The sequence below is a fragment of the Ranitomeya imitator genome, chromosome 3 (genome assembly GCF_032444005.1).
Source record: "Ranitomeya imitator isolate aRanImi1 chromosome 3, aRanImi1.pri, whole genome shotgun sequence".
NCBI lineage: Eukaryota > Metazoa > Chordata > Amphibia > Anura > Dendrobatidae > Ranitomeya > Ranitomeya imitator.
This window is the reverse complement of record NC_091284.1, coordinates 452,897,494-452,909,638: the sequence shown is the minus strand read 5'-3', so window position 1 is coordinate 452,909,638 and position 12,145 is coordinate 452,897,494.

The following is a 12,145-nucleotide window of genomic DNA, read 5'->3' as shown; positions in this document are numbered from 1 at the left end:
GTCTACTCAAGTTAAGTTCTCTCCCCTTGTTTGTCTGCCTTCTTGTCTTTAGTGTACAGTGGGGACTGATCAGCGCTCATCCACCCCCTGCCCTATTAAGCACCTAGTTCTAAGGATATACAGGGCTTAAGTTTCCTGCTTGGCGAACGGTGTGGGACCAATATAGGGATGGTAGGGGAGGCAGGATGCTATTAGGTCTGCCTAGGGGTCTCCACTCCCCCATGCCCTAGTGTTTGGGCTTCCTTCCCCTCATCCCTTCGTGCTGCACTTAGTCTTCCCACACTGTGCGTGACATGTACACGAGCCCTTATGTCAATGAAGTGTGATTTGTACTGCTACCGTTTATCAGTTAACAAAAAAAGTACATAAAATGAAATATGATTTTCTATAGCATTTTCTTTAACTTCTTCAGGGCCACACATAGATGAAACACATTCAGGAGATCTGTGTTATATGCAGTGATGTTTTAGAATGTCATCAAGTGAATAAGTCATGGGGTCATCTAGTGGGTTGGTGGTCCACAGATACTACGTGGAATAACCCAGTGCTCCACAGCCAGTTCTGTCAAGCCCAGGGTAATCTGGAAGGGTAAGGGATACCTTTGCTTTGTATGAGACTCTGTTTTCGTTTGAGGCGGCCATGTCTCTGGCTATCAGGGTGAATCGCCATCTTCACCAGAGATATGAAGAAACATGCCAATTTGCTGATGTTCTGGGATTAAACCTTGGTCTGAGTCAGCTGAGGAACCCATGCAATTGAATGGGGCAACACATTCTATTGGTCCAACTATAGGTCGATGTAAAAAGGGGAGTGTGTTTTTTCTGTAGTGGAAAGGGTAATTTTGTGTGTTCTTGTTCTTCCCTACCACACCGTAAACAACCGTAAGAAAATGAAGGAGCCCAGGTTGTGGGGAGATTAGCAACCTGGCTGTACATTTCTCCTCTGTGGGTAAATAACAATAAATAAATTATTTGTGAAACCAGAGAAATGGGTTTTTGGGTTTCATCAACTACTACCATAAGTTCATCAAAAACTTTTTGGTAGTGAACAAATCACTGACTGATATGACCTGGAAAGAGAAGGAAATTTTCCAAATGATCCATTCCAGCCAGCCAGGGAGGCATTTGATACCTTGAAGCAGTGATTTATATCTGTACAAATTCTTATTCAGCCTGATCTGATGTCACTCAGCCAATTATTATTGTACAATTTGACACATCTTATCAGGAGAAACCACCAGGTGGGCACTTCCCAGCGGTTTATGCTACCCTGACAGTGAGAGCCCGGAGCCTCAGATGGCCTGTGGCAGCTGTACTCAGCACCCGAGAGCTGGGCAAGAAACACCAAAACCGCAGAGCTGGAATGAGCAGAATGCCAGGTGGTGAGTGTACTGACAGGACCTGTGATCACGTGACCACAGGGGGTGGGGCTTAGCGTCCTGTTGCTGGAGAATGCAGGATACAACAGGGACACTGAGCACAGGAGAAGGGAAAGGGGGTAACCAGACACCAGGGAAAGGACGGGGCACCAGAGGGAGATGCAATCCGAGACAAGCCGAGGTCAGTAAACGAGAGAGGTAATGCGATACAGAAGGAGCAGGCTAATAAAGAATAGTCAAGGATGTAGCAGGAGTCAGAAAACCGGAGAAGCAGATATACAGTACAGAATCAAAAGGCAAAACCACACCAAGGAACAGAACCGAGTCAGAACCAAACAAGCAAGCTAAAATACAGGCACAAGGCACAGGCACACAGGGGTCAACACACTGAGCCAATAGCGAAAGTATAACTGATGGAGATTGGAGCTTCCCAGGGATATAAGATGCTCTCCCCGAACCAAGGAGAGGCCACATTAATAAACCACAGGTGTGCAGATCAGAGCCTGCACTGTGATCAAAACATTAACCGGTGGCGTGCAGGTCAAAACCTGCACTGGGATCATGACACATCTGAAGTGGGGGTGGGGGCTGTATTGTAACAGGGTGAATCTCTTGGGAAATGGCACCCATGTGCATATTTTTCTAAGAAACTGTCATCCACTGAGAAATACTATGACATTCGTAACAGGAAACTCTTGGCATTTGAAGAGTGGCGTTATTTTCTGGAGGGGGCAGTTCATCTGGCATGGTAATCATGGATCATAAAAATCTTTTATATCTAGAATCTGCAAAATATCTAATGCCTAAACAGGCCAAATGGTCATTGTTTTTCATCAGACTAAACTTTTTTGTGAAATATAGGCCAAGGAATAAGAACATTGAGGCGGATGCCATATCTCGTTGTTTTCGTAGGGTGGAGATACAGTGTGACGAAAAGTTTTGTATTTTTTTTTTAAACGTGTGATTATTTCTGTCTGGTTGTTGTGATGCCATTTTCCCAGTCATTTTAGTAAATCGGAAGCAAATGGTTGTCAGCTATAAGGATGAAAATTGTGTTTGACATTGTGTTATTCCTTTATGTGTTAGTATTTAATAATTGCTGGGACAAAAGTTTTGCATATTTTGTCATGGGTACTTGAATTTTGTTCTTCTATAAACCACTTACTATATACAGTATGATTCTCCACCCTTTCACTGATAAAATGACTGTCGATGCGCCCTGTCCCTCAAGAACATCTGTGAAGGACTCAGTATGCTGTGGATGCGCGTCTATGATCGTAGGGAGAGTTTTATCTCGCTTGAAGTGTGCACATGATGATGAGCTCCAGAACAGGATGTGACATACTTGGCGGAGGGGGCAGTTCTCATGTGCCAAATAATCAGAGCCCATCTTATGATCTGGACATACATTAGGCAGTGAGACAGAACATCTTAGAATCCCTTGAGAAAGTCACAGGTTGGGACCATGCGGAGGGCCTTGCATAGTTATATTATGGGTAAGCACTGAACTTTATTTTAACATTATTAATATGTGATGTCATTTTTTAAGATATATTTCCACAGTCATTGGGAGTTATTGGTACTTTATATTGTAACTCTAATAACAAACTTATGATATTATGGTGGTATATGTACAAACCCTACTGTCTATCTCACTTGACATTTATTACTTTGACTAATTGCTGCTACTTAGCTTCCCTCCTCTTCTTGATCCTTTTTGCATTACTTGTGAAATATTTTCTATTATATGTTTAATATGTGTCAATATATTTGTTAATTTTTAAAAAAATTATGGGAGGTTTAGGGTTACTCTTTGGTAATTGCTTGTAGGCAATGTAAAACATTACTGCATAGTAGAGCAACTTCACAACTTTGTGCAACTGTGGGAGTGGTGAGTTGGCTGTGAGACACAGCCAGACTCCTCGTAGAGAAAGCAGATAGTCTATTATTGTATCTGCCATTCCAATAAACAAGTGCTGTGTATATAGAAAGTGCTGATCTAATAATCATGTGATTGATGGGTGTAGGAAGTAAGTAAGAGCTGCTGAGATAAGGAAAACCCAATGTGGCTAAAAAAAGAAGTAAGAGGGGCAATTAAGAGTAAAAAGAATAATATTATTATTATTATTATTTCTATAGCGTCAACATATTCCACAGCACTTTACATTTTATAGGGGACTTGTCCAGACAATAGACATTACAGCATAAGAATGAACACATAGATCACTTTGTTACTGTATTCACTTGGGGTTATAGCTTACCTCTTGGTCACCCCCTTTTTTATTTGTCTATTACACTCACCTTTTATACTCACTTTGTTTGCATTCCTCTGTAATGCCGTCATTTCAGCTCTATCAAACCAATGGTAGGCATTAAAGTGTTCTACTATAAAATTAAATGGTGCAAGCAACTGCTTATGGTATACCTAATATGACAGCAATTTTGACAACCAAATGCCATACGTACGGTATATATTATTTTTATTATATTTATATTTTTCATTCTTTTTTTTCTTTATTATGTTCATCCTTATGTATTTCTATCCATTATTCATCTTCATTTGCCATCGTGCCGATTTTTAGATATATTTTTAGTGGTTGGCTTTTCTCTACATTATGCACTGTCACTTTAAACATGATCATGTTATTGCATCTCTTTTTGTACTTACCTATTTTTTGTATGAGAATAGTCTTTGACATACAATAATAGGACATGAAGTGCTGTTAGTGGTATGTTAGATTGATGTAAGTTTGTGCACTGTCCCTTTAAATATATTTGTTAATATTTCTCTGGCACCTTATATGAGGATAATGTTTACTCAATAAGATATATACAGATATTCCCCCTCTTCTTGATCCTATGACTACCTCACTGGCAGTTTATATTGAGTTAACCAAATACAGAGCACGCCTCCGCAATTATTTCTATGTGCAGATACTGTGCATTCCCTTTCACTCTCCCTCATGGGATGTGCGCTTCTGTGGGCCTGCCAGTTATGTGGTCACTGAGGTAATGCATCCTCCAATGTCGCACCTCCCTTTTCCCTTTCGCTGACACGCTAGCAGGGGGTGGGGTTGTGTGACGTGGTACGCCAACCCCGTGACTTAGGGATGGCGCGACACTACTGCATTAAATGCATCAATTGGTGAGTGTGCCTATAAAAAGAGAACCCCTATCATTGCTCTATGTACTCCCCCTGAAGAAGCTAACGTGTTGGGGAGCCCATCCTCCCTTCACCCAGGTTAATAATAATAATAATAATAATAATAATTTTATTTCTATAACATTTTCCGCAGCACTTTACATTTTAGAGGGGACTTGTACAGACAATGGACATTACAGCAAAACAATAAACACATAGATCAAAACAGATACCAAGAGGAATGAGGGCCCTGCTCGCAAGCTTACAATCTATGAGGAAAAAGGGGAGACTCGATAGGTGGATGGTAACAATTGCTTTACCTACTTTATCTAAAAAACTAATTAAAGCTGCCAAAAAGGAAACAGAGAAGCACATTGCTAAGGAGAGTAAAACTAATCCCAAACTGTTCTTCAACTGTATCAATAGTAAAAGAATCAAAAGTGAGAGGGTAGGCCCCTTAAAAACATTTTGAGGAAAGAATGGTTGTAGATCAGGGGTGTCAAACTGCATTCTTCGAGGGCTGCAAACAGGTCATGTTTTCAGGATTTCCTTGTACTGCACAGGTGATAATTTAATCACCTACACAAATAATGAGTTGGTGATTAAATTATCACCTGTGTAGTACAAGGAAATCCTGAAAACATGACCTGTTTGCAGCCCTCGAGGAATGCAGTCTGACACCCCTGTTGTAGATGACGAGGAAAAAGCTAATATATTAAACACCTTCTTCTCCATGGTATTCACAGTGGAAAATAAAATGCTAGGTAAAATGTCTAGAGACAAAGAAAACCCTATATTAAGAGTCACCAATCTAACCCAAGAAGAGGTGCGAAACCGGCTAAATAAGATTAAAATAGATAAATCTCAGGGGCCGAAAGGCATAAACCCACGAGTACTAAGAGAACTGAGTAATGTAAAAGACAAACCATTATTTCCTACATTTAGGGACTCTATAGCGACGGGGTCTGTTCCACAGGGCTGGCGCATAGCAAATGTGGTACCAATATTCAAAAAGGGCTCTAAAAGTGAACCTGGAAATTATAGGCCAGTAAGTCTAACCTCTATTATTGGTAAAATATTTGAAGGGTTTCTGAGGGATGTTATTCTGGATTATATCAATGAGAATAACTGTTTAACTCCATATCAGCATGGGTTTATGAGGAATCGCTCCTGTCAAACCAATCCAATCAGTTTTTATGAAGAGGCAAGCTATAGACTGGACCAAGATGAGTCACTGGATGTTGTATATCTTGATTTTTCCAAAGCATTTGATACCGTGCCGCACAAGAGGTTGGTACACAAAATGAGAATGCTGGGTCTGGGGGAAAATGTGTGTAAATGGGTAAGTAACTGGCTTAGTGATAGAAAGCAGAGGGTGGTTATAAATAGTATATTCTCTAACTGGGTCGCTGTGACCAGAGGGGTACCACCGGGGTCGGTGTTGGGATCTATTCTCATCAACATAGTTATTGACGATCTCGTAGAAGGTTTAAAATATCGATATTTACAGATTATACAAAACTATGTAAAGCAGTTAATACAAGAGAAGATAGTATTCTGCTACAGATGGATCTGGATAAGTTGGAAACTTGGGCCAAGAGGTGGCAGATGTGGTTTAACAATGAAAATTGTAAGTTTAAACACATGGGAAGAAGGAATCAATATCACCATTACACACTGAACGGGAAACCACTGGGTAAATCTGACAAGGAGAAGGACTTGGGGATCCTAGTTAATGATAAACTTACCTGGAGCAGCCAGTGCCAGGCAGCAGCTGCCAAGGCAAACAGGATCATGGGGTGCATTAAAAGAGGTCTGGAGACACATGATGATTATACTGCCTCTGTTCAAATCCCTGGTTAGACCGCACATGGAGTACTGCATACAGTTTTGGGCACCGGTGCTCAGGAAGGATATAATGGAACTAGAGTGAGTACAAAAGAGGACAACAAAAATAATAAAGGGGGTTGGGGAACTACAATACCCAGAGAGATTAGCAAAATTAGGATTATTTAGTCTAGAAATTAGACAACTGAGGGGTGAGCTAATAACCATGTATAACTATTATAAGGGGACAATACAAATATCTCTCCGAGGATCTGGTTATACCAAGGAAGATGACGGTCACAAGGGTGCATTCTCTGCGTCTGGAGGAGAGAAGAAGAGACGTAAATCTGGGGATTTATTCTGATGGAATATAGGCTGAACTGGATGGACAAATGTCTTTTTTCGGCCTTGCTAACTACTGTATGTCACTATGTTGCTAGGAGTTCTAGGAGACAGTCAGTTCTGCAATACAGCCAGCAGGCTGCATTTCTTTATAACTGGGGCTAAAAGAGCCCCAATTGAAGGAAAAATCAAGGAAAAAAGGATATAAATGTTGAAATGTCCAAAAAGGTCATTGATGATGTTATGCAGGGATACAATGTGTGAAATGAACGAAACAAATACATAAATTCGCAAAATCAGGAAAATAAATAAAAAAAATAATTTTTCCAATACAAATCACTGTTATTATCCCCACACCTGTTAAAAAAGTAAAATAGTGTCTGATATATGAAAAGAAATAGTTACAGAAAAGGAGAACAAAGAGGACCTGTGAAAACAGACGCATTTTTCCTTTATTTTCCCAATAATATCATGTGATAAATAAAAAATAAAAGATGAAAGTGTGAAAATAACAAAAAATTACACCCCATGTATCCTGAAAAAAAATGCAAAAAATACTTGGCTATTATAATTTGACTGTTTGACTATTATTATTATTACTATAATTATTATTCTTATTATTATTTTACTATTTATCCGAACAATAGCAATGGCCAGAAACTGTGATAAATTGGCTGGTCTTTAAATGACTAATCTTCATTGAGAATTTTCCTGCCAAATTGGCTCATGAATACTTTAAACTACGTATCATACACCTCCCCGTTAAATAACTGAATTGTAATCTACCCAATCAATTAATAATGTATACAGTCATTAACATTTCAGTCTTTGTAAATCTTCCATAACTTCAGCTAAATTAGTTTACTTCCAACCAGGTCCAATCTCTAAGGATATTTTTTTTTTGCTACCAGCAAAAACTGTATCTGAGATTCTGTCTTTCTCTGTACAACTCTTTTTCATGGTGGAATAAGTATGGCAAAGGATCCAGCTTGACCTGTCTTTGATATGATTTAGTTTGATAGCAACAACTAAATCCTTCATAAATCAATTATATTGTTTGCATTTTTCATTTTTTTTGCAGCCTTTACACAGACCTTGTTCAGGTAATTGAAGGTCTGAAAGTGTCATGTGTACTAAAGACATAATACAGTAATATGATGTGGGAAAGACTAACCGCATCATAAGAGCTCAGTCAAGCTTTAATCTGACATATATCTTGTTGACTGCTTCCAATGGTGACAATCAGAGCTACAACTGGTGCTCTGGACTGTAAAACAGCTCTTTACTCAAGAGTAGTAAATGAATAATAATGACGTGTATTTATAATTAAGTTAAATCATTGCCGCACATGCATATAGAAATTCTAAAATAGTGGGACTCCCCTTTAAAACTAAGTATTTCCTAAATGTTACATAAATATACTTAGTTAATAGTCTAAGTAATAATAGCAATATTGTTTATTCATTTATTCTACAAATTTTATGTCTTAGAAAAGAAAAAATACATTTTTAAATATTTATATGCTTGCTCAGTGGCAAGTAAAACTTTTGACACCCCTGGTCAAAATTACTGTTATTGTGAACAGTTAAGCAAGTTGAAGATTAAATGGCTCCTTTAAAGGGCTCCTTTTCACTTGCGAGAAATACGTCCAAGTCTCGCAGGTTAAAACCCTCCTCTGGTGCCGGCACTCCAGAGCGGAGCGTGCAGCCGCACAGCAACACATGGAGCTGCACGCTCCGCTCCCAAGTGCCGGTGCCAGAGGAAGGTTTTCACCTATGAGACTCGGACGTATTTCTCGCAAGTGAAAAGAAGCCCTAACAGGCCTAAAGTTAAAGATGACACATTTGTGTTTTAGGCAAAAAATATATATTTATTCTTATCGTTTACATTTTAAAAATTCCAAAAAGGAAAATGGGTCTGTCCAAAATTTTGGGCACCCTGCATGGTTAGTACTCTTTTGAAAGTATCACAGCTTGTAAACTCTTTTTGTGGCCAGACAAGAGTCTTTCAATTCTTGTTTGAGGGATTTCCATCGATTCTTCCTTGGAAAATTCTTCCAGTTCGGAGATTCCTGGGTCATCTTGCATGCACTGTTATTTTGAGGTCTAGCCATAGATTTTCAATGATGTTCAGATCATGGGACTGTGAGGACCATTGTAAAACTTCATCTTGAGCCTTTTGAGATAGTCTATAGTAGATTTTGATGTGTGTTTAGGAGCATTATCCATTTGTAGAAACCATCCTCTTTTCAACTTCAGCTTTTTTGCAGATAGTGTTATGTTTGCATCAAGAATTTGTTTAAATTTAATTTAATCCATTCTTCCCTCTACCCGTGAAATGTTCCCTGTGCCATTGGCTGAAGCACAATTCAAAAGCATGATTGATCCACCACCATGGGATCCTTTTCCTGAAATTCTGTGCCCTTTTTTTCCACACATACCTTGGATCATTTTGGTCAAAGAGTTCTATTTTAGCCTCATCGTTCCACAGCAGTAGCACACCACACTGGGCTCCCTCTCCTCCACCTGTCAGCGCTCGCACTCAGCCCATAAGCTTCTTCACCAGGTCTCCCCCTCCAGCCATCAGTGCGACCAATGGTGATGAAGGAGAAAGCATCAGTAGATGCTTCTTCCCCCCCATCATTCTGCCTAGGTGTCTGATGTGTCAGAGCACAGGGAGCAATGACATTATTACAGCTTGCCCACTGTACTGACATGTGCGCTTTTTCACACCACACCCTCAGGAAATTGGAGCATTGGGTGGAATGTGGAATGAGGAGAGATGAGTATTATATATATTTTTTTAAATCAGTTACTGGTGGCCAAAATATAGTATGGAGGATCATGGAGAGAGCATTATATTGTATGGAGGACCATGTGGAGAGCATTATATTGTATGGAGGACCATGGGGGTGCATTGTATTGTATGGAGGACCATGAGGAGTGCATTATGTTGCATGAAGGACCATGGGGGGTTCAATATATAATGTGTGGAAGACCAGGGGGTGCATTATGTTGTATGGAGGACTGTGGAGAGAGCAATATATTGCATGGAGGACCATAGGGGTGCATTATATTTTATGGATAATCAGGGAAGGTGCATTGTATTCAATGGAGGACCATTGGGAGTGCATTTTACTATATGGAGGATTATGTGGGGCGCATTGTACTCTATGGAGGACTATATGGGGGTCATTATTCTGTATGGACAGCTATGTGAGGCCATTATAATATATGTAAATATAATATATAATCTTTCTCTCTCTCTCTGTATGTGTATATATACTGTATATATATATATATCTAATCCTTAACATTGTCTTGGATTGAACTTGAAACACCAAATAGTAAAAGCCTTGCTTTTGTCTTGGATGCAGTGACAGCTGGAGAATGGTTTGCAAAGTACTTAAACTCTTTCAGTAGCTGACAATTTTTTGTGTTTTCATTTGTTCCTCCATTTTCAAGAGCCATAACTTTTTTCTTTTTTTCTATTGTTAAAACTGTATGAGTTTTTTTTTTGTAAGACTTGAACCTACAAGAGTATTATTGCGCATTCTACATAATGCAATATTACAGTATTGCAGTATACAGTATAGTATAAATGACATTTTCCGATGCAGTCTGGTTCGAGGAGGACTTTGAGGGCTCAGTTGTCTGCCGTAATAACACATTGAATCCCCATGATTACCTCACTTGAGGTCAGCGGGAACTGGTTTATACACCTGAAAACAAGCCATTTAAATAAGTGATTGACAGTTAAGATGGTTATACAGTAGCAATCGGAGCTAAGCTTGGTCGCTGCTGTTACAGGAGAATACTGACTGCAATACAGCCTTCATCTACACAATTTGGAATGTCCATATCTCCAAAACACACCCCATTCACCTGCATGTGATAAAAATTTAGATCAAAGGTCATAAAGGGTTTAAAGGGGTTAACCCATCTTGTGCATTTATGGTACATTTACATGATTCCATCAATCTAAATTGTATGTGACTTCAAAACAAATGGATAGAGACACCTACACATGAGCAGACATTCATACCATATGTCATAAGTATATAAGATGGGAGCACCACTTTAATGCTGTCAATGGAACATCATAATTTTATGCATTATCTTGAATAAACAAAATTTGTAAAATTAGTTCAAAACATTTTCATAAATCTTAATTTAGCCAAATATTTGCTTGGGCTGTTGTGTCACTATAGTTTTCTGGCATTGATGCCAATATAACATCATCAATATGGCATATTTTGAATATACAATGTACAAAAGTTGAAATGAAAATGTATTTGTCGATAAGTACCCAACTGAGGATTTGGACATAACGTAATTCATAGAGCCTCAATCATTTCTGCTGATGCTGTAATTCCAAAGGCATCTTTATCAGTTCTTTATGGTTGGTATATAAGCAGGGGTGGAATAAGGGTAGCCAGGGCCCCGGGCTGTTCAGACACTGTGGGCCCCCCGGTCATGTGACGGAGTCATGCGACGGGGTCATCATATACCTGAACCAGATTATTCCTGAAAAATAGTTGCTGTCTGAAACTATAGCCTGTCAAACATCCATTGATCTAGTCAATTTACCCTTCAGTTACGAAGAAAAAAAATACAAACAAAAAACAAAACACAATACTATCACCATAAGTGCCAGTATTCACAGGAGATCTGTACTTAGTATGCAGTGTCTATGTAGAGGTAATACAGTGATCACCGGTGACATTATACACAGGAGCTCTGCATATACTATACAGTGTATAGTGTCAGTGTATAGGTAACACACTTACTCACCAGTGATGTCTCTAGGTGAAGTCCTTCATCTTTCATCCAGCACAGACCGCCATCACTTCATCTAGCCAGGACTCGTCTCTGCAGGAAATAACACAGTTATCTCGAGCTCCGCTTGCAGAACACATTACTTAATTTTTCCCAACTTCTACATTACACCACATGAAGAAAAAGAGGCAACATAGTGTCACTCTACACCAGGGGTGTCAAACTGCATTCCTCGAGGGCTGCAAACAGGTCATGTTTTCAGGATTTCCTTGTACTGCACAGGTGATAATTTAATCACCTACACAAATAATGAGTTGTTGATTAAATTATCACCTGTGCAGTACAAGGAAATCCTGAAAAGATGACCTGTTTGCAGCCCTCGAGGAATGCAGTTTGACACCCCTGCTCTACACAGTAACAGGACCGCCCCACCCCCATTTAAAACATTGTCCTCAAAAAATAAAATAAATACATTACTGCAGTAATAATATCCCTTAATTAGCCCCTATGGTAATAATAATATCCCCCATCCTGGCCCCGTGTATCTCATTCCTGGCTCCAGCCATATGTTCTCCCAACCTGCCCTCATGAGTATCCATCCTGCCCCATATGATCTCCCCATCCTGCCCCATCAGTCTCCATCATATCCATCCTGCCCCATGATCCTGCATGATCCGT